General features: G+C 45.6%; 1 protein-coding gene and 1 pseudogene across 1 annotated transcript in view; one reads left to right on the top strand and one right to left on the bottom strand.

The window, feature by feature from the left end:
• LOC147672121 (ribokinase-like) overlaps positions 1-23961 on the bottom strand; it is a 518130-nt gene that overhangs the window by 17634 nt on the left and 476535 nt on the right. The gene's annotated exons all lie outside the window — the stretch shown is intronic.
• On the top strand, positions 18481-19193 carry LOC147672122 (sorting nexin-4 pseudogene; annotated as a pseudogene).

The raw sequence follows: 23961 nt of genomic DNA on the forward strand, positions 1-23961 counted from the left end.
TAACTTCTTGGGTAGCGATACAACTGAGAATATTTTTGCAGTTCTTAAAAGAAAATGTGCTATTTTCAAAATAAGACTGTGCCCTGTGGACAATGTTTCCTCATGTGAGAGTGTTTGGCATATGCGATTCCCACCCACAGAAAAATGATGGCCCTAACTGAAAGTTCCAGTTAACTGGAAGAGCTACTACGCAATACAGTGACTGGTACAATGGAAGCACACTGGACACTGGTCAAGTGGGCCCCAAAGTCACAGGCCATCATTTCACTCAATGTTCTGCATTCTGTCCATCAACTGTTGTTTTTGCATTTGTCACCCCGAGTGGGATGGGTATGCTCAGACGTGAGTCCCATGCTCTCCATGCCACTGGAATCAAGCCATCCTGGCTGAAGAGAGGTAAAACCCGAAACCGGTCCTAGGATGCTTGTTTCCAGTCCAGGGAGGGCCTGGCTTGGCAGTTCGGGCTGGACTGTTACCATGAGGCACAGGGTCAAGACTGATTTGCATATGGCTGGGTTCAAACTGGAATGACATGGTGAGCAAAAAAACGATGGGTTTAGGGCCAGATCTCTGTACTGGGGTGAATGTATGACATTGTTCTGCATTCTGTCCATCAGCTGTTGTTTTTGCACTCATTTCAATCTCAGCATAATACCCAATTATTTTGCAAGGTCCCATTTGAGCCCACATAAAATTTCAAGTCTGGCCTACACTGTGCACTGTGTGATATTTGCCCACAACATTTTTGACATGAAAACATGACCATTAGAGCATTATTCCCCATTCCAAAGTTTGAAACTCAGAATGATGTGCAAATTGGACACGTGCGAAATGCTGCACCCGGCTGTTACGCTATCAAGGCAGTCCGCAGTTTGCGTTCAGTATAGCACCAATCTCAGAATAAAGACGTAAGTCTCAAACAGAGAAAGTACAAGTGCTGACAATGGGCTAACAAACACATGGGTGCCAAAGATTAGGGAATCATTTCTCATGGCCGTCATTGCCACTTTTGGGCAGCTGTGGCAACCAATAGATCTAGCACCCCCTCTAAACCCACCAGATCCAGTTAGCAACTAGCAAACTAGATTCTAAGGTGTAATCTTTCAACTACAAAGATCTAGAACCACAAATGCTGCTATGTCCTACGAAGTAGGGTGAATGAGAAAACCCCGCTCTCGGGCTAAAATCCATTAGTCTCCATGTAGCCCGTTGATAGACAGGACAATCTGTGATATGGGCAGGGCTACAGTTAGTGCGCATTTATAACCCGGAAGAGCCTTGTGCTGGTGAACACAACTAAAGCACACATCAAGCCTACTCAGGGAAACAAAGACACAAAATTGAATGAAAGGGTAGGATAAAACAGCTTTCTGCAAAATGCAAGGTCTTTCTTCCCTAAAATCACCAAGTATAATAAAGGGTCCTGGGTGCAAATGGGCAATGCTTGGAGGACTGTTACTTTCCTGTAACCCACACACTGCACTGTCAAGATTCAGTCACTCCCGGGTATTGGAATTGCTTGGTGAGATCATAAAACTGTACATCCTTCTTCCAGGGAACTTCGAATTTACTGCTTTCTTATAATTCTTTATTTATTTATAGAGTTTTATATAGCGCAAACTAGACCCTGGAAGTGTATCAGAGCGCTTTACAAATATTACAACAAGTAGAAAGCAGGATAACCTAGAAACATAAATGTAAATAGAAAACAAGACAACCAAGAAACATGAATGCTGTTAGGACAGGAGGAGTGAGTTAAACATCAGGATGTAGGGGCGAGTGCAGACCCTGGTTGGTGAACTGCAAGTTTTGTTCATTAGAAACAGTTTGACTTTCTTTTTAGGTTTCGCCTGGCGTCCGCTGCGCAGCAGCATTCGCGCACGCGAAATCTATTGAGAAGCAGTCTGGGGATTTGTCCCGCCTCTCTGTTCCATTGGCTAGCTCCATAAATGGAGGCTAGCAATTGGAACAGAGATGCGTCACTCATTCCCCGAGCAGATTCATGGGCGTTCCGGCAATTTTTTTCGCTCTCCGCCCCTTTTAGAACGTCATTGCGGCGGTGGGCGGATGTTTTATTTTTTTTGTCTCGGAATGTTTTTGCCATTTTGGACGTGTGTTTTCCAATGGTGGGCTGCGCAATTGTTGTCTCCGTGGTTACAATGTTACAAATTTGCCGAGTCCCGGAAAGAGGAAGTGACGGTTTGGCTCAGAAACGGCACGGGAGACTCAATCTGAGAGAGTAGAGTTCTGGTGCAGCGCTGCTGTCTGCGCATCTATCACTGATGGCCTCGGCCGCCGCATTCATCATGAGAAGCAGCTGGTGGCATGATCGCGGGCGCAGGCAGTGCTGCGGCTGTGCCCTGGGGAATAGAGTGTCTATCAGTCTGGCCTGGGTCCGAGACAGACTGCATGCAGTATTTTTCTGTTTTTGATTCCTCACCATCTCGTTTTTTCAACTCTACTTCCTTTCCATGTACACCCCTATACATTTATCACCAGTGCTCATTTCACAAAAATGTGGTGTCTCTGGGCTTGGCTTTGTTGTTCATCCCTTATTATTGCCTTCGCCTCTTTCAATTGCTGTGTGCTCACCTCCCATTTTGAGCCCTGGAGCGGAGGGCGATCGACCCTGATGAGCCAGTAAACTAAATTGAAGCCAGAGGCGTATTGCGACGGCAAGATGGCGGCTGCCGTACTTGTGCTGTGTGGCCGGAGCTGCTAGGAACCTGTGTTGCAAGTGCGGGATGCGAACTCCCCCCCCATCCTGTGCCGGGTGTTATTGATGCTGAAATGGCAGTGGTGCCTGGCGAGAACATTGTAGTGGCAGCAAGTATGAATGAAGATTGCGGGAGTACAGTATGCGCGCTGGACCTGTTAGCTGAAGGCAAGAGGGAGTTGTGGTCGAATTGGAGCTGCCAGGCCTGGATCAGGGGTAGGAGATTGCGTGAAGATACAAGCTGAGGTGACCTTTGCAGGCTCTTGGAATTATGCTCTGGGGCTCTGTGTGTCTGGCTCTGTGTGTGTGGGTGTCTGGCTCTGTGTGGGTGTCTGGCTCTGTGTGGGTGTCTGGCTCTGTGCGTGTGTGACTGGCTCTGTGTGTGTGTGACTGGCTCTGTGTGTGTGTCTGGCTCTGTGTGGGTGTCTGGCTCTATGTGTGTGTCTGGCTCTGTGTGTGTGTCTGGCTCTGTGTGTGTCCGGCTGTGTGTGTGTGTATTTGTGTGTGAGGCTCTGTGTGTGAGGCTGTGTGTGTGTGGGGCTGTGTCTGTGTGTGTGGCTCTGTGTGTGTGTGTGCAGATGCAATAGGTCTCGCATTTGCGAGAGATTAAGCTATTGGCATTGTAAATGACAATGCCATTTATTTATCTTTTTTCAAAAGCAACATATAAATAAAAATGTTGTAATTTACAATGCCAATAGCTCTAACCTTTGCAAAGGCGAGGCCGTTGCATTGTAAGTGCTTGTTGAAGGATGTGCCTGAAGGGTTCATTCTGGCTTCAATTATGTGCAGGAAGTAGGTTATGTTGTCATTGTTGACTGGTAATCTCCATTCTTGTGCTGCTTCTCTATCTTTGCACTTGTAAAAGAGTGCGCTGTGGAGAGGATAGTGATTGATAGAACCAAAGGGGAACAGTGGTGTCTCTGGAAGACAGCTGTCAGCCCTTTGTTTTCCACACACAACGCAAAGAGTTGGTTGCCAGTGGAGCTGTGGGGCTCTTTGTAGGTCCTTGGGAATGGACTGGATTAAAATAGTATTCTCTTTAGGGGTTTCAGGGCTTGGAATTCCCTCGCTACAGTGATCGGCCTGGCCCTGGATCTGTTTCCATTCAGGCTTTTACCTGTTTATCCATTCCTAGCTTTGCATTTAGGAGTTCAATCAATCAATCTGATATTTATGGCCTATAAATGGCCATGAAAGACAAAAGCAACACATGGCAGTTAAATGATAATAAAAGAAGATTAAAATGACTCCATCATCCAAGGCACAGTTATGTTACGTTAAAACAGATAACCCAATGACCACGAAGGAGTTAACTTTAAACTGTGAGCACTCCTTCTTACAATCTTCAGTAAACTTCCATCATTCATCTCTTCCTAGCTGTCCCATTCACCCACCTTTCCTTTTTTTGCTCATCTAATTAATGTAGTTACTTTTCCTCTTTGAATTAGCTTCCTGGCTGTACAGGGATCACGTGTCAGAGAATAACATCTGGAAATCGGAAAAATGGTTGGAGGGGGGAGTAGGAGGCTAGGCGGACTCCTTGGAGCCTGCTGCTCACATGTGGTATGCTTCTGCCAAGTGACGTCAAGATATAGTTCCTTTTGTTCGGTCACATGATCGCTGAGACCAATGGCGCTTAAAGGGGCAGAGCATGGCCCCTGGAAGATGTCCTCCGGGTATTTTCAGATGCAGTGTTTTTATGTTCCTGCTTTGATTTGGTTGCTGTAGGCGGTCAGGTGCTCAGGGCTCTACCCAACCATTCTCCTACCTATCCTGGTTGTTGCAAAGGGTGAACGAGTCGGATTTCTACTCTGCGTTTCTCTTACTTGGTTTGGTTTTGGAAAGGGGTGAGATTCTCTGACTTTTACCATACTTGTCTTTTTTCCTTTTATAGTTCTTTATTCAATTTTCATAGAGGTTGCAAAATACACTTTACACATTTAAATAGAACCAATATACAATCCTGCATTGCTTCCTGCTGGAAAAAGGTGAAGACACCAAAAGCAACAGCAAAGCTATAGAGCATTTTTCTAACAAAGAGTAGCAAACATTCCCAGGTATGAGGGCACCCACCAGTGACAGCATGTTGTTCAACTGACCACAACACGTTTGGTATGCCGGCGCGTAAGGCCAGTGTGGACATAGCAACAAGCCAGAAGCATGAGCCGCACATACAAATCAAACACCAACTAATGTACAGACAATGTTTTAGGATTTATGGTATTTGTTTTGCTGTCACCTCAGGGAGCCCACATTATTTGTCTTAAAACGATGCGTTTCATGATTTACTGTGTTTTTTAACTGGGCTTATGTACTGTATTTTTCTTTCTCATCTGTGACTTTTATGGTCACGACCGAGATACATTTTAAACTGGCCACTACAGACAATGTGGGCACAGGGGGAATGGGGGGGAGGGTACCCATTAATTGCTCCAATTCAACAATCTCCTGTCATCCCAACCTGTACCTTCCCTGTATTGTCGGAGTCGTACACACCATCTACTTACACATATCAGTATTTCACGGTGGGCGTTCATCAGATTTCGCTTCAAGTTTAGCCACCAACCAATACAACTCAGCACATGCAGTTCGTTATGCCCCTAAAGTTAAAACCCCCTAAAAAAGTCAGTTTTAGATGTTGTCCGTGCTTAATTTGAGCCAGTGGTTCCGGTGCTCTGCACTGCTACTTAATTGGTTTCCAGTGTTCGGCACCAGCACCAAATTGTCAACACCACACTTATGCCACACAGCACCAGGACACCTACGGGTAACAGTGTGCTGTACAAATGTCAAAAATAAATAAATAAATAAATGTCAGTCTGCCACGTGAAGGAGCTGCTCATCTAATTTAGAGATGAGCAGAACAACGGCTATTTATAAATATAATATGCATTGAAAATTACTAATACCTGCCTCCCCAGCCATGCCTTCAGCTTTTGGGACCTGGAATAATCTGAACTGTTGCAGTTGCAGGAGGGAGCTGGTCAGAGGTAGTTTTGGCAGCCACCACAAGGGCAATGGGTGGTGCAAGCTGCAGTGGCCTCCTGGTCAGAACCCTGGCACTTATTATTTTACAAATTAACCACTGGTGCCCTGTTGCCCATCATTTAACATCCCAGAGCCACAGGCCTAAGCCTGGTGCAATGTCCGCTTTATAAGCCATGGATAGACATCATTTCGCTAATATCAACATCATAGCAATAAAGGGGCAAACATACTTGGCAGTTTTATGCCTGGTGAATTGCCCCAAGAGGGACACCAAAGGAGACTACCTTTACTTGTCTGATGGGATCAGGGCGGGGATAGATATTTCTGACGCTCCCAATCCCTTTTAATTAGTGTCATGCAAAATTGGCCGAAACCGGTCCTCGCAAACTGCTCGGCTGCACTCTCCCTCACTCCAGGGGGCGGGGGGAACAGCTGAGCAGTTTGCCAGGGCCGGTTTCTGTTCCCAGTCCGGCCCTGTCCACCACGAGTGAGTACACCCCGCCCCGAGAGCAGAGACTACACTCGTAGCCTTACAAATCGTAAGTCCCTGTGTGAATTGGGCCCTCTGTGATCTAGCTCTTTTCCTACTGGTTTTGGATGATGGAGATGAGACATGTTGTGCTCTGATTTTGTCTTACTTGTCTCGGTTAGTGGATGGGGACAGACATCTTGTGCTCTATCCCACTCTTAACTAACTGGTCTTGACCGGACCTTAGGGGAGATGCTTAGTGGTCTGCCCCACTCTTCATGTGCTTATCTTCGTTGGTAGAAGTGGATGTGGGATGGTCTGTGACCAATCCCGCTGTCCTCTTGCTTATCTTGGTTGTTGGTAGTGAGACGCTCTGCCTTAGTTGATGTGGATGAGACGTGGTGTGTTCTACGTGCTCTTTGCTAACACGTCTTGGTTAGCAGGGTGTATAACATTCGATGCTCTGCTCTGAGCTTTTCTGGTCTTGGTAGGAGAGGGGGTAGTGAATCACTCTGTTCACAACCAGCTCTCTGTGCTCTAACTAGTTCTTCTCTTGCTTATCAGCATGTGGGTGGGAGATGGTGTGGTCCGACTGCTCTTCTCTGGCATGCTGTGGTTGTTGCAGATGAGACGCTCTGGTCTGTAAACTGTTCTCTTACTTGTAATGCCGGGGATGGCACACGTGTTGGCTGTGTCCTTGGCTGTTCTCATGTCCCTATCTTTATGTGCAAGAAAAGAAGGAATAAAAGATTCATTTCCTATAAAATAACATAATTTGTGATGTCTATTATTGTTATTGTGTTGTTGCAGTCTCCTTTTGTTGCCCTCTTTAGTGAACACGTTGCATTGTGGATTTACAACAAAAAGCTGATCTGTCTATGCTCCTCCTTTCTGTGTTTGCAAAGGCAAATGTTATGCTCTATCTGCCCTTCTCATGCCTGTCTTGATTGGCAGACGGTGAACCTCTGTGCTGGACTCTTCTCTTAGCTTGCCTGGTGGGAGTTGTGAATCTCTAAAAGCTCGCCCTGAGCTTTACCCCGCACTTCTCTCACTTGTCTTGGTTGTTGGAGATAAGACACTCTGCCCTCTAACTTGTTCTTCTCTTGCTTGCTGGGATGTGCATGAGACATGCTGTGGTCTACCTGCACTTCTGTTACATGTGGTTCCTGGGGGCAGAGGGACAGTCTCTGCTGTAACCATCTCTTCCCCCACCTCCTTCTTTGGCAGCAGGTGAGATGGTCAATGCTCAACTTTGCCTTATCTACTGTTCTTGGTTGGCAGACAATGACGAAGCACTCAGTATAATGGGCCTTAGAACTTATTTTGTTTACAAATTAAACACTTTACCCTTATATGCCTTGATAAAGGCAACAGGTGTTGTTCAATATACGCCACCTTCTACTTAATAAGAGTGCACAAACCACATATTGGCTATGGTGGTCTGACCCTTTTACATTGTTTATCAACTATAACATCTAGATATTTATATACATTTTTTCATTATTACCCACAGCGATCAGTGGTCATTAGATGAGTTTGTCTTGACTCCCCGCCAGGGACCATTACTATTAAATATAACGAGAAGTCTATATAGTACAATACAGTCCTTTAGTAAAGTTGCCTCCTTAGCAGTCGTCACAGCCAGAGGAAACTGTAAGAACACATAGATGTAACTTTGGACTAACACCCACTTGCCTTGTATGGCACCCCTAAATAAAAATCTATGCCCTTTGCCATGCTGCCTTTTTAAAGGCATCCTAATATCCTTAATATGCGCCAAACTGAAATTTTCAGGAACTTACATACTCAGAGTCTTTTGCCAGCCATATCTCTTTTTCACAAGCTCCCACTGCTTGTGTAGACTTAAAACTCATATTAAAAGGTAGCACACCCTCCATACCCCCCATAAACGGTATAGAAGTTTATTTTTTTCAGTTTTATATAACACATGCCTGAGCGCAGGGACTTAGAGCGCTTTACAGGAGAACCAGAACACGTAAAAAAATGTTTTAGGCACAGATAGCTTAAATAACTTGCCCACTAACGCAAGATGTTGAGTCGAGGCTTGAATTCAAGCTTGGCTCCCCAGTTCCAAGGTCCACAGCTCTAGCCACTAGGCCACAACGCCTCGCCTCACAGAATGTTAAGCTGCGGCAAGGATTCCAAGTTTATCAGGTCACCGAGCCCCCACCCCCGCCCAACCAAATATGGTGCACTGGGACCCACAACCTCCCTAGCTATCTTACCATAGATGTCAATCGGGGGTAACAAGAAGCTTGTTATTTGGCAAGTAAACATAGCACCAGAAGTTCTGTTTACTTTTGTGGTTTTCCCTTTTGTCTTACTCTACCCCTCAGCAGCAAATCAGAGATTGTAGAGAGGCTGAGGGTGGGACAAGGGGTAATCCCCATGACATCAACTTCCATCTATTGACTAAATGCTTGTCGCCTTATGGTTCTGCCCTTTGAAGCCACTATCTTTGTCTTTAAATACCAAAGCTTGAACTTTCTGGATGGTGACTGAAATTCTGTCATGATATTACAGATAATGTTTTTTTAGCCACGATGTTTAAGAAGTCGCACCCAGATTCAGATACATCTTGCCTATAATTTTTATTATTTTTGAAATGTTAGGTATCTTCTTATCGTCCTGATAAATCTCTTAAGATTTTATGTGTTTGCTGAGCATCCAAACTGTATACAGATAAAATGTACTTTTATAAAGCATTGATATCACAATTTTTCAATTTCACAGCAACGCAGATATGACTTTATCAACCTTTGAAGGGTGGAAGGCTGAGAAGTCCAGGATTCGAACCCGTGACACAGAGACCTTAGCAGTTAGCGTCTAACTCACTAAGCTCCTTTACCAACAGGTGTTATCCAATACCATGCCAAGATGGCCGATCTACTGAAGCGGCAAGATAAGAGTACCTCCACAACAGCCCTTGGAGGCGAGTAGGCCCGAAGTGAGGGGCGAGGTTTCATTCCATGACAACTACAAACAGATTGGAATCCAAGGGAACATTTTTCATTTCTAGATATTTTTTAATAAGAGCTGTAATGAAGTTTCCATCTTTTCAATTAAATCTGGACCAGGATTTACTTTTTCCATTCAGGTTTCTCCATTAACAGCAATTGCTTCAACAGATTTACCACTACCATGAATGCTATTATGTTCCATTATCGCCCAGCCCCATATCAAACCTTCATTATCGTTCAAATTGTATGATGAACCTGACAATGTGCTCTCAACAGACCACATGTTGGCATGTTTGTGCAAAACGAATCACCCATATAAATAAATAACACACACGCGCACAAACACACACGTTTTAATTTTATGGATTCAGGGCATCAATGCACACGTGCTTAGCCGATGGTCACAAATGATTGACCACATATCTTTACACATTTAAAAATATTAGCTACAAAAACTTAAATTGCCATTGCAATATAACTAGATTTTAGAGGAAAGACTCTTATTGCCACATGGCCAGTGTCGATCATAGTGTGATACAGACAGTTTCAGTTCCTGCTTTCGCTACTTTTAAACACTTTTTGTGCAACCTCGCCCTTGTTTTCAAAGATGACCTGTCGGATTTCAAAACTCTGTGGTCTCCCACAAGGTGGGGACTTGGTTGAACATCAGTTCTCCAAATGGTCAACGTGCCATGTGTCTTTTGAAACATGTCCTTTTTTCAAGAGTCTAACCGACCTGTGGCGTTTCTTTCCAAATCACAGAAAAATGTCAACAAATTCTGAAATACTGAGTCTGCCTAGAAGGTATGGGAGAGAAGTCCAATACTTCATGTTGTGAGATGTGCCACCACCAAACTGACCAAACAGAAGGTCCCCGAGGGGGTAAAGTGATTTAACGAAGGCAGTGCGTAATGTTGCAGTTGTTGGAGTTAGTGGGCACCGTAACTCGTTTTAGGGGATGTAGACATATTTTAACTTCTGCTTTTAACCCGGAGCAAAAGAGAGAACGTCGCAATAAAGAAGAAGGAAGAGAAAGACAGGAAAACAATGAGAAGGGGGGAGACTGAGGAAGAAAAAGACACTTTGAGAGTAAAATAAAGGGACAGGAAGTGGTGAAGGAAGGAGGCATGAAGTGGGATCAAGACAAGGTAGCCCTGGTATTCCACAAAACTGCCATTAATTAGCAACCTTTTCTGACAAACTTTGGGCCAGGCACTATACTCTGTTTCTTAACAATATTAGCTATGTCTGAGCAGCAAGTTCATTGGCACAGAAAATGCTCAAAGGCTTATGTGATTCATGCCATGTACCCACATTACAAATGAAATAAAAGAAGGACCTTACAGAGCACACCTACATCAGGGTCTTTGTCCCTTAGGTAAATCTTCAATTACATCCATATCAATTGAAGGGAAATCAAAAACACACACCCAATCCTTATCTTCGGTTTCACCTATTCAGGCGGATGCCATACATAATTAGTAGATTTTTACAAACACAAGGGAACCCGGAAGGTAGAAAAGGACCTTGGGTAACAGTTTAGTATTAGAACAGTGGTCCTTAAACGAAACAATAACGTAATTAGGATAAATATAGACTTGAATAGGTACTATGTTGCGAGCGTCCAGCCAGACAATCAATTTAATAAACCAAAAATATCAAAGAACAAAAATACAAAACACAGCAATAATGTGGGACACAATCCTGCATCCTACATGAATACATGACAAATACATTTAGGACAAAACCATATCAGGCAAGACGGGGTAGCTTGTGGAATATTTAGCACAGTTTTTGACAAGCTTAGAGAAACAGTAAGTGCACTTCTTTTATCAAGTGCGATTAACGTGCAAACTGTTTACATTAGTCGAAGAGGTTTCGATCCATTAAAACGATAATAGGATCATCATCAGGACAGTTAAATTACAAGCCTGAATCAATGAAATTAGCCTGTTGGAAATGAGGAGAAGGGAAGGCAATTAGAGAACGTCTAATACAAAACTGAACAACATAAAGCCAGTTAAAGGGCAGTCAGGTACCAGCCTATTGTGAAGACGACACATCATGCACGTGGTTGAGTGCAAACCGACCAGAAAGGTGAGACTCGTGAGGTGATGTCTGGTGACACTGAACAGAGTGCCTATAAAATTAAGGCGAATTACTTGCAACAAGGGAATTGTCCGTGAGGGGACGTGATGGAACGTGCGCGTGGCCTGTATGGGCAATGGGCTGGGATGTGAATGAGTGAAAAGTGCCATGCGTTGACGGTGACGCAGGGTTACGACAAACAATCAATGATTGAGGATTGGAATTAGTGCCAAGATGGTCAGAGCGGCTAAAAACCTAGGCTTGGTTGTTAACGTGAGAGTAGCACCAAACGTGACATGGATGCAGATGTGGACGTGCACAAGTACCTTCAGTAAACGCCACAGAGTTGCTTGGCAGAGAGGTGAAAAAGGGGCGTGGCCTCGGACCACTTCTCTGCAACGCAGCTCTGTGGTGCTTTCTGTAGGTACCTGGTGGGCTAGTTGGGCCCAAGGGACCCTCAGGATTCAAGGGGACTTAATCCCCCAACTTAAAACGTGCCACGGGTTTGTTTGCACACTTGTCACATCAGGCCCCACCCCCTCCCTTCTCCACTGTGCAAACGGGCCCTCTGGTGCATTGTAAATTGGGGGATTAAGTCCCCTTGAATCCTGAGGGTCCCTTGGTTCCAAATAGCCCATCAGATACCTACAGTAAGCGCCACAGAGCTGCGTTGTAGAGAGGTGTAAAAAGGGGTGTGGCCTTGGACCACCTCTCTGCAACACACCTCTGTGGCACTTACTGGAGGTACCTGGGGGGTGTGTTGGCCCCCAGGGAACCGTAGGATTCAAGAGGAATTAATACCCCAACTTACAACCTGCCAGGGGGCGTGTTTGCACAGTGGTGAAGGGAGGGGGCGGGACTGATGTGACATATGTGTACTTATCCAATCATTCCGCCAAAACCTAAGCACTTATAAATTCACCATGGACACTCCTTTCAGTACTCTAATCATTCAGTCAGTACCCATGCACTCATACAATGACCCGTGCACTAACTCATGCACTGCTACAATACCCTAAGCACTACCCATGCAGTCCAGCCATCGCCCTGTCAGTACCCATGCACTCCTTCAATCACCCAGCCAGCACCATGTATTTATCCAATCACTCCACCAAAACCCAAGCACTTATAAATTGACCATGCACTCTCCTTCCAGTACTCTAATCTTTCAGTCAGTACACATGCACTCATGGAATGGATGGAATGGCCCAGGCACTAACACATGCACTGCTACAATCCTCTAAATACTTTCCATGCAGACCTCTACCACCTACACACTACTGATTCACTCCTCCATTTACCCACATAGTACCCATGCACTCCAGAAAGCCCTCTGTCACTACCCATGCACTCCTCCAATCACCCAGCCAGCACTATGTACTTATCCAATCACTCCACCAAAACCCAAACAGTTATAAAATCACCATGCACTGTCCTTGCAGCACTCTAATCATCCAGTCACTACCCATGTACTCATGCAATGACCCAGTCACTAACACATCACAGATGCTTACGGCGGCAAGTGCTGAGAGACGCTGATACAATTTCCCTGACTGTCGCTTGAGGTAATTCCCTCCTCCACGACCTTTCTAATATGCTATGAGTATAGCAGTATTGTTTTCTTCACACCTATACAGGGAAATGCCTCACTGACCATCGCGTCTAATAGGGGTCCTTCTTTGCCCTTTTGGTTTTTGTTATGTCCGTCTCTTTGTGTGTCCATTAGGAAGGAAAGCTGGGATTTAATCACCGCTGTGTAAATAAAGTGACGGACCGAACCGTTGGACATCGTTAGTGGGCGCCTGTAGCCCCTTTTAGGTATGTGGTATCTCAGGTCTCCACCTACATAATTGTAACCTAGAGACTGTTAGTTGTTGAAAAGGGTGTATTTGTTTTTCCTTTAGGGAAACGTGAAGGTTGTACCGAAAGGGGAATCCGTCCTGTGACCTGGGATTGGATATTGTCCCCTTTGAACTAAGTTTGAAGGTACCTACAGCCCTGTAATGCTTGGAGTGCTTGGATTCCTCACCCTCGCTTGCATGTTTGTTGGAGTGCTTTGTAGTGTTTTTCCTAGTTTCTACACCACAAACCTCTGGTGGAGGAATAAGTTTGGTGACCACATAGTGGCAGTATCTGGGTGTGTCACTGTCTTTTTCTTCCTTTTAGTGGGTGTTGAGATATATATCTACTTCTTTCTGCTTTCCCTTTCTTGGTCACCTGGCGCATGGCACTGCATTATCACAGACGGGTGAGAGTCGGATTGGCAGCTATATTTGTTTAAGCATAATATATATTTTTTGTCTATTGCTTTAGTACCCTTGTCCTGATGAAGCCATAAGAGACGACTGGCTGAAACGCGACTGCGTCGACACCTTTCTGATAAGGAGTCCCCAAAAATTTTCAATTTAATTCATATTTGATTTGATGAACCTTGATAACTAGATTTCTTTAGGGAGTTATACCTCCGGCGCGTTTAGGACTTCCTTTGATGTATTTCACCTAGATTTTTGAGTGGATACTGTGAGAATTTTGTTTATATTTTTTTAGGGTACACACACATACATATATATATATATATATATATATATATATATATATATATATATATATATATATATATATATATATATATATATATATATATATATATGTTGTTGTATATGTTGTGTATATATTGTAGATGTGTTGTATATATATTGTATGTAGTATTGTACATAGAGATGAATGCTAGCTAGGTTGTTACATGGTTGTACAGTTTTTGTGTTGATATATAGTAATTGTTCATATTATTTAATTATTTGTGCGCCACCTTGTCTTTTGACACGTATATATGTTATTATACACTTGTGTACATTAATGATTTCTAATATTTGTCACCAACAGGATAATTAATTATATCTTGTGTGCAATTAAATGTTAGATTGATCCCTCAGTACCAATTTCTTTACTTCTACATCTTTTGATTTCCTTGCTCAGGTATGGGAGGGGGATTTGGGCAGAACCTCAGTATTTTTCTAGTAAACCAGTCACTAACACATGCACTACTGCAATCCATTGAGGACTACCTATGCAGTCCAGTAATCTCCCTGGTACTACCTATGCAGTCCTCCAATCACCCAGCCAGTCCTATGTCCTTATCTAATCACTGCGCCAAAACCCAAGCACTTATAAATTCACCATGCACTCTCCTTGCAGTACTCTATTCTTCCAGTCAGTATCCCTGTACTCATGGAATGGTTCAGGTACTAACACATGCACTGCTACAATCCTCTAAGCACTTCCCATGCAGACCTCTAATCACCTACACACTACTGATTCACTCCTCCAATTTCCCACATAGTACTCGTGCACTCCAGAAAGCCCTCTGTCACTACCCAAGTACTCATGCAATGACCCAGTCACTAACATATGCACTGCTGCAATCCATTGATGACTACCTATGCAGTCCAGTAATCTCCCTGGTACTACCTAAGCAGTCCTCCAATCACCCAGCCAGTCATATGTCCTTATCTAATCACTGCGCAAAAACCCAAGCACTTATAAATTCACCATGCACCAGAGGCGTAGCTAGAGCTTGTAGTGCCCGGGGTTATCCTTCAGATTGCCGCCCTGTGGTGGATGCTGGGGAAAAAGAGCGGCGAGCACCTGAAAGAGGTCCGAAAAACACATAATATCGCCGCTGATAGTCAGGTGAAGCTCACAACTTCTCCTCCACAGGCAGCCCACTGCTAAGCTGAGCTCTGGAATTGGGTGTGAAAGAACTTACGTAGGATGAAACAAGCAGAAACAAATCACTTCCTGTGCTCGTCCTTAAAAAGTGTACAGTAGATTGAGGCATGTTACCTACCTATGCCTTCCAAAGCTACAAATGGAAAAATTAAAGAGCAGGCACCCTGTACCAGAGAGCCTGCTTGTTTCTGAGAAATGCCGGTACTCTGTAATTAAACGTACTAGTCACTCTTGAGAAGTGCTGGTACTCTCCAATTACTCTCCAATTAAACGTATTGCGCATAGCTCCCAAGGTTTCAGATTACTTATGTGTGACATTTTCGGAATTTCAATGTCATTATGAGTGACATTCAACGACTATGAGTGACACTTTCTCACGAGCAAAATCAAGCAATGAAGACGAGGAAAAAATAATAACAGAAATTACACCCATTTGAGCAATGAGAAACTTTAAGATTATCTTAAAACTGCTGCAAAGTACCAGAAATGGAAGTGCAGTTCGCCTCAACAGGTGCCAAAAGCAACACAACACCCTTCTTCTGCTTTCTCCCATGTAAATACTCCTTCAAAACACTTATTCAAAAACGCTCTCACACTTGTGGAATCTCCTCTCATCCCACACTTAACACCTGCTTGCAACGCAGATAATTCACACCGCTCGCTCCTGTGTAAAATTGCCATTCCATGATACAAGAACCTTACCAGAGTGATCATTAAATCCAAACTTCTTTTTTAATTTAATTTTATTTATTTAATGCGATTTTATATAGCGCAAACTTTACCTGAAGTGCTTTACATAAGAACCAGTTGCAAAACATAAGGACTTAGGATTACATGCGTTACATAAAAGATGCAAACAGAAAAAATTGCAAATGTACAAGATATAAAGTCACACAAGGAAGAGATACAAACAGAAAGAAAAATTGCAAATGTACAGGTAGTAAAGTCGCTCAAGGAAGAGATACAAATGGAAATACTCTAAGAGTCACATAGGAATGGTAGAGAGTACAAAGGTCTACTGCATATACTAATGATTAGAGTTATCTCTACATACAAAAGGAAGGGATACGAATGGATATACTCTAAGAGTCACATAGGAATGGTAGAGAGTACAAAGGTCTACTGCATATACTAGTGATTAGAGTTATCTCTATATACATAGGGAAGGCATACGAATGGATATACTCTAAGTCACATAGGAATGGTAGAGAGTACAATGGTCTACAGCATATACTAGTGATTAGAGTTATCTCTATATACATATATATACAAATAGTAGAATTGTGTGGGAGTAGGGAGGGTGGGAGAGATACTGGGGTATGGAAAAAAGGCAGATCAGAAACATTTGAGGATCGTCAAGGGGGAAACGAGGGAGAAGGCTAAAGGCCGAGAGAGCGGACAAGATGGTGGGCCAGGGTCAGGAGAAGGAAGCGGCTCAGAGCAGCAGCAAAATGGTGGCCATAGAGGAGCAGAGCAGAGGGGGCAGCCACAGGAGCAAGGAGGGAGAGGGATTGGGGGACCACCGAAGCCAAAACGAGTCAATTAGATAGGCAAACGCTCAGGGGCCACTGGGCAGCAGAGTCGCCGAGGATGTTCAAAGGCACAGTCTCTGGGTCGCAAGGGCAGCCGTGCCCCTCAGGCTGCATGCAGCAAGCCAAATGTCTGTGGAAGGCCGTGAGGGTGCCAGAGACGCAGTGAGCAGATGGTGTCTGGTACTGAGTACCTGCACTACTTTAATTTAAAAGAAAGAGCATCTGCACTTCTCAGCACTGCTGTAATACATTTAATGGGAGAGCAGCAGCACTTCGGAGGTGCGAATAGGTTCTGTAGATAATAAGTAGCAGCACTTTCTCTATGTTTCCATCTAAAGTACTGCCTATAAAATTTCATTGGTATACGTCCGTCACCCCTCCAACCGCATACATCACTCTATCAGCACTGACAGGCTGCAGAATCCTCAGTTGCAGCTGCCACTTCAGGTAATTGACAAGTTACAGGCTCTGGCTCGTGCCTTTTGAAAATAGTACATACAGCACAGAGCTCGTCTGGACGAACACAAGGACCCCATCATTCCTGGTGCAATGTGGGGTTCCTCAGGGCTCAGCCCTGAGTCCCCTGTTATTCAACATCTACGTAACCCCACTTGCCGAGGTAATAAGATCTTTCGGGTATCAAATACTATCTTACGCTGACGATACCCAAATTATCATCTCCTCCACCTCACCAACCACTGAGGCAGCCTTCAAATTTCGAACTTGTATGGAAGCGGTCTATGAGTGGATGGTCCGTAATTACCTGAAGCTCAACTGTGAGAAGACTGAGATCTTAGTCTTTGGTGGGAACCCTGACATCTGGTCCAAGAATGGTGGCCCCCTCTCTAGGAGATTGTCCTCACCCTACCAACTCGGCCAGGAACCTCTGTGTTATTTTGATTCACCCTCTCCTTTGAACTTCAGGTAACTGTATCCACCTGCTGTAATACCATCCGCATACTTAAAAAGATCGCCCCTTATCTGTCACCTGAAACGCGAAAGCAGGGAACCGTTGCCCTAGTATCTTCCAGGCTCGATTACTGCAACGCATTGTACAGGGGCATTAATAAGAAAGCCCTTCATCGGCTGCAGATGATTCAAAATTCTGCTGCCAGGATGGTCCTAAACCTTCCAAAGCTATCGTCTGCCACCCAGGCCAGAAAGGACCTCCACTGGCTGCCCATTCATCACAGGATCTCCTTCAAAATCATATGTCTGGTGCATAGAGCCGTGTTTGGCTCCGGCTCCGAAGGCATAAAGGCTCTAGTCAGCCTTTACTCCCCCAAGAGAACCCTCCAATCATCTTCAAGAAATCTTCTGGCGGTCCCCAGATTCAAAAAAGCGAAATGGGGAGGAAGAGCCTTTTCCACTCTGGCCCTTAAATTGTGGAACAACCTCCCCCCCGAACTGTCCAACCAACCCTCTCTCACCATTTTCCAGAAGCTCTTGAAGACGTGGCTCTTCTCCCAGGCCTATGAATGAATCTTAGCTGCTGTTTGTTTTCCTGTTTCTGTAACTGTCTAGTCATATTTTATGTTTTAGTCTGCACCTTGATGCCCTTGGGCTAAGTCCGCACATTATAAATAACCATTCATTCATTCATTCATTCATTCATTCCTGCATCACACAAGGAGCCAGGGCAGGTGAAGAATTGTTTATTTATTTACATCAAAGGTCCGCCCAAAGGGGATCTCTGCCTAGGGGCCAGAGCTGGTGACACAGCAGGGGGTACAGCAGAAAGTCAAAACATTTCTGCCTGGTACGAGTGTGAGCGCAAACTCTGGCAGCGCAAACACTGAGAGTTTGCGCATGGATTGGAGGCCATCAGTCAGAAGAACTCAAAATCGTCGGCGACTGTCCGGTCCTAGGGAGTCTACCTGCACCCTACCTTGGGCTGCCAACGAACGAGCCATATTGAAACTTGCCTGACCACACACATCATCACAGAGCGAGAAACCAGAGTTTCGTCTCAAGATGACAGAGGAAAATAGTTTACTGAAAAAAATTGAGATCAGCGTTTCATAAGCCGAAAAACGAACTGGGAGAAATGCCAATAATATGCAAGAAACGTACACTGCATACCTTGTAGAGACTAGGTCCGTGGACCCTGTAAACGAAGGACAGAATTCTCCCCCAGACTCGCTTTGGAGGCGGTACAGCGAATTTGAACTTTTACGGAATTACTTGCTAGTTAACTACCCTAGCTTTGTGGTGCCACCTTTGCCAGAAAAACAAGCTGAGTTTGTTTGGCATAAACTATCAGCTGATAACATGGATCCAGACTTTGTGGAAAGACGAAAGATTGGTTTGGAAAACTTCCTGCTGCGGGTGACCTCTCACTCAATTCTGTGTCAAGACAAAATCTTTTACTCCTTTTTAGCACAGGAAAGTGGATGGAAAGAAGCAGTTAATGAGACAGGGTTCCAAATTAAGGCAGATTCGAGATTAAAAGCCATCAATGCAACGTTTAGAGTGAAGAACCCTGACAAGAGATTTTCTGAACTAAAACATTACAGCGATGAACTGCAGTCTGTCATATCACACCTCGCGCTAGAGTTGCAGACCGCTTGTATGGCGTGAATAAAGTACATGGCAATTATGGAAAAGTGTTCAGCGAATGGAGTTCCATAGAGAAAGAGAGAGAGTGCCATAGAGAAAGAGAGAGAGAGAGAGAGAGTTTTAAATAGCGCAAACTAGACCCGAGGATAGCGCTAAGGGGGCGGGGGGCGCGCGGCGCGCCCATGCTGGTGACAGAACCGCTCCGTCACCAGCTGCGGTTGAGCTGTGCTCATGACGGAGCGGTTCCATCATGGCCCCGCCCGCTTAATAGAACGCGCCGCACAGGCGTGAAATCAGCGCCACGCAGGCACGAAATCAGCGCCTCCCAGGCGTGTCGGGCGGGCCATGACGGAACCGCTCCGTCATCAGCACAGCGCCACCGCGGCTGATGACGGAGCGGTTCCATCATCAGCAAGGAAAGGGTTTAGTACCCCAAGACTACGCCAATTGAATGGAAAAGATGAACAAGTTACTTACCTTCGGTAACGCTTTTTCTGGTAGATACAGTATCTGCCTGTGGATTCCTCACCTTGTGAATATCCCCCTTGCGTCAGCAACGTTCGGAAAATCCTTCGTAGCACGCCGGTGTGGACGACGTCATAGGAGCACGGCATCGCACGCGACTCCGTCTGACGCCACCGACTCCTTATTAGGCCTACGTCGGCGTGATGACATCAGTTCCGCCCTTTTTTCCGTGCCTTCGAGGCACCCGGACGGACCAATGACAGTAGATATACAAATATACAGTGTACAAAGTACATACAAATCAAAACAGCACACATAGAGCGCAGCAAAGGCATAAATATGCCACTCTGAATCACCTGGCGGGCCGCCGCCTGAGTGTCCAAGACAACCTCATTTAAGTTTTTCCTGTCTTCCTCTGGAAGCTTGGCTGACAACTGCTTCACCGAATCCATTAAAGCATGAACATACCTTCCCAGTAGGCAAGTAGCATTAGTTGACTTCAAGGCCATGCTACCCGAGGAGAAAACCTTTTTAGCAGCTTGATCCAATTTCTTGGAGTCCTTATCTCCAGGAACCTGGGGAAAAGAGCCTGCAGACCTGTTCGAACAAGCGGCCTGCACCACCAGACTTTCCGGCGAAGGATGAGAAGTCAAGAACTCAGGGTCACCAGGTGCCACCCTATAACGCATTGCCACTGATCTGGACACTGCAGGTGCAGACAAAGGCTTTTTCCAAACCTCTAAAATCGGTTCAGTCAGAGCCTCAGTGAATGGCAGAGTCGGCTCAACAACCGAAGATGGCGAATGCAAGACTTCCGTGAGGATATTTGATTTGAACTCCACTGTAGGCAAAGTCAAATTTAGCAATTCAGCAGCCTTTCTGATAACTACATGGTATGGCATCACATCCCTAGAGGGTGCATCCGAAACCACAGGCAACCCCCATTATGGAGAAAGTTCCAGGCTACTTGCACTTTGCAGATCCTCAAAGCAATCCTCATGCTCCTGAAGCTCGCCTTCCTCCACTTCAGGTTCCCCATACTCCTTCTCCTCTAAGAGACGCTGGGCTCTACGCCTCGACCACTCCAGACGAACCAAAGTCGTCAGATCCGGTAATGACTCCGATGGAATCGGAGCCGGCGCTGAGCGAGGAACTGGAACAACAGGTGGTTGAGAAGACGGAACCGGCGTCGAACTCCGATCCAAATCCCGAGGTCGCTCCGGAGCCGGCGCAGCCGTGTGCGGAGTCGCTGACCTCGGCGGCGCCGTACCGAGCCAAGGAGGATATGGCGCCGGCATAAATGGTAGAAAAGGCGCCGGAGCATAAGCTTGAGGAACACCCAAGTTATATGACAAGGGACCCATGGGACCCGCTGGCGCTTCAGAGGGGTACATTGCACTCGCATAAACACCAAACATGGCATTTAGGAAATGCGAAGGGTCCTGACCAGGACCAGGAAAGGGAGGGTACGAACCCAATAGCTGCTCCGATGGAGGCTGCTCCGGATTCGGCTCCTCTTGACCCTTTTGACCTTCCAGGTCATCCTCCGGAGTCGGTGTCTGAGGATCCACAACCTCTTCATGCTCCGAAGACTGTCCCGAAACCGGATTCGGTTCTAGCTCCGGATCCGGAGAATGCTCTGGAGACAGTACCGGCGAGGCTCCACCTTCAGGAGAAGGAGATACAAAGTCCTTATGATGTCTTCGAGAAGACTTCCTCTTCGACCCCGAATGATGCCGAGAACTATGCTTCTTCCTCTTGTGTTTTCTCTTCGAGGATCCCGGAGCATGCCCAGAAGCCGACTTCGACGCCGACTCCGATCTGGCCCTCGACCTCGCTCTCGACCTCGATCGCGACCTCGATCGCGACTTCGACCTTGACTTCGGCTTCGAGCTGGAGCGTCTAGATCTTGATCTCGAAGATCTCTTGGCTTCTTTACCTTTAACTTTGGCCAGCAGAAGTTTTGCCTCCCGTTCAGTCAGAGCCTTTGGATTCATCTTAAAGTAGGATCGACAGCCCTTGACATCATGATCCGAACCCAGACACCATAAGCAATCTTCGTGTGGATCGGTAATCGACATCATCCCGGCACACGAGCCGCACTGCTTGAACCCCGTCTTCCTCGACAACATCTTCGACGAAGAACAGAAACAGAAACCCACAAATAGATACAAAGTCACTATCTGAATCTTAGAAGATCCCAGAAACCGTTAGCGTCGACGATGCGGAAAAAAGGGAACTGATGTCATCACGCCGACGTAGGCCTAATAAGGAGTCGGTGACGTCAGACGGAGTCGCGCGTGATGCCATGCTCCTATGACGTCGTCCACGCCGGCGTGCTACGAAGAATTTTCCGAACGTTGCTGACGCAAGGGGGATTTTCACAAGGTGAGGAATCCACTGGCAGATGTATCTATCAGAAGAAGCCACTCCACCCGATCGCTCAAAAGATCCTCTTCTATGGAGGACTGAAGAAGTGATAGTGAGTTCCAAAAACTGTGCTTCCGTGCTCCTCACAGGAGTTACAAGGATCAATCTTGCCTTCTCTCAGATTTACCATGAACTTTGATACAAAGACCAATATGTGAGGGTCCTTTCTGATGTCTGCGCAACCTCCTCCATACTGTGCACTCAGCCAGAGCCTGCGCAAACGTCCTTATTGAGCACCTTCTGCAGACTGTGTTTTTTAAACCATATTCAGCTACCCTCACAGAGTGTATCCACCTGAACATTCATGGATCGAAGATTTCCTCTGGATCAAATATGGAAATATCCCTTTCACCATCCTCTCCATCATCTGGGATATTAGCCTGAGGTACCAGAGAATTCTCCTGTCATGGTTCACGTCGGCGGTGTCATCAGTGTCAATGATGGTGCCTCAGTATACAGCTTGAGCATCTTTGTTTGTGCCACTTCTCTTCTTCTGTATCCCTGAAGGCCATATTTGTATACATAGCTGCTCCACAAGAACATTTTTTGCAGCTTTTCACAGCTATCCTGGGTTTCTCAAGAGTCCAAGCTCCATTTCCGCAATGGTTTCATCTTGCCCCTTGTTTTTCACAGCCATCGTCTATTGATTAATTTGTTAAAAAAATAAGTGCCAGAACTCTCATCAGGAGGCAACTTGCACCAGCCCATTGCTCCCATTAGCGCCGCCTATAACAGAACCAACTACTAACCATGAAACCCTACAAGTGGGGAGAGGATGTTGTGGCGTAACGGCCAGAGCTGCTGACTTTGGAGTTGGGAACCAGGTTCGAGTCTCCGCGTAGACTCAACATCCTGTGATTCTGGGCAAAACACCTAATCTCCCAGTGCCTACAAAAAATGAATGTGTCCTTAAGTGGTGATCATGAAAAGTGGTCCAATAAATTTGTGTCGAGTTTGCTCTATAAGCTGTTGACGATGAAGTGCTGGTGCCAACCACCGGAAACCACAGGCTCAAATTAAGCACTGTCGAGTGCCACTAATTCTACAACAGCGATCTTAGGTCTGGCACTGCCACAGGGCCAGGAATAGTGGGTACACCACTAAAAACAGGTCCAGTCTCTGCTGAATAGGCCTCAAAGCCTCATAGACACGGTCGACCACAACATCTTGGTCGACCGTGTCCAAGGACTTGGCATCTGCCATACTGCCAAAAACCTAATAGCTTCTTTTCTTGACAAAAGAACGCAGGCTGTCATCCTGGGACCCTTCCAATCAGCCCAACTCTCTGCCCCCTGTGGAGTTCCTCAAGGCTCATCCCTTAGTCCGACACTTTTTAACATCTACGTGTCGGACCTAGCTAAAACCATCAAAGCACATGGGATGAGCCTTACCTCGTACGCTGACGACACCCAACTAGTGTTGGCGATTAAAGGCGACGGAGAGCAAGTAGCTGAAAAATTTAAGAAAGGGCTCCTAGACATAGGAGATTGGATGGCGACAAATTGCTTAAAGCTGAACTCAGAAAAAACTGAGGTTCTCATCTTTGGTCCACTCTCCCCAGCCTGGTCCACCTGCTGGTGGCCAAAGACCTTCGGTACTCCTCCTACGCCGACCTTGAAGGTCAGGAATCTGGGAGTTACCTTCGATGATGGACTTAATTTCATGAATCAAGCCAATAAAACAGCATCTGCAGCACACTTGAAGCTAAAAATGATCCGCAAAATACGCCCTTTTCTCCCTGACTCTGCCATCAAGACACTGGTTTCTGCCCTTGTCCTCTCCTCCTTGGATTACTGTAATGGGCTATTTCTCAATGCCCAAACCAGAGTAATTGCCAAACTTCAAACTATACAAAACGCAGCAGCTCGCCTCCTCACCGGCAAAACAAAGTTCGAACCCATTTCCAAAAACATAAAAGATCTTCATTGGCTGACTGTACAAAAAAGAATTCATTTCAAAGCACTCTGTATAGTTTTCAAATCAATTAATAATCAAGGACCT

This window comes from Lissotriton vulgaris, unplaced genomic scaffold (genome assembly GCF_964263255.1).
Source record: "Lissotriton vulgaris unplaced genomic scaffold, aLisVul1.2 SCAFFOLD_1500, whole genome shotgun sequence".
Taxonomy (NCBI): domain Eukaryota; kingdom Metazoa; phylum Chordata; class Amphibia; order Caudata; family Salamandridae; genus Lissotriton; species Lissotriton vulgaris.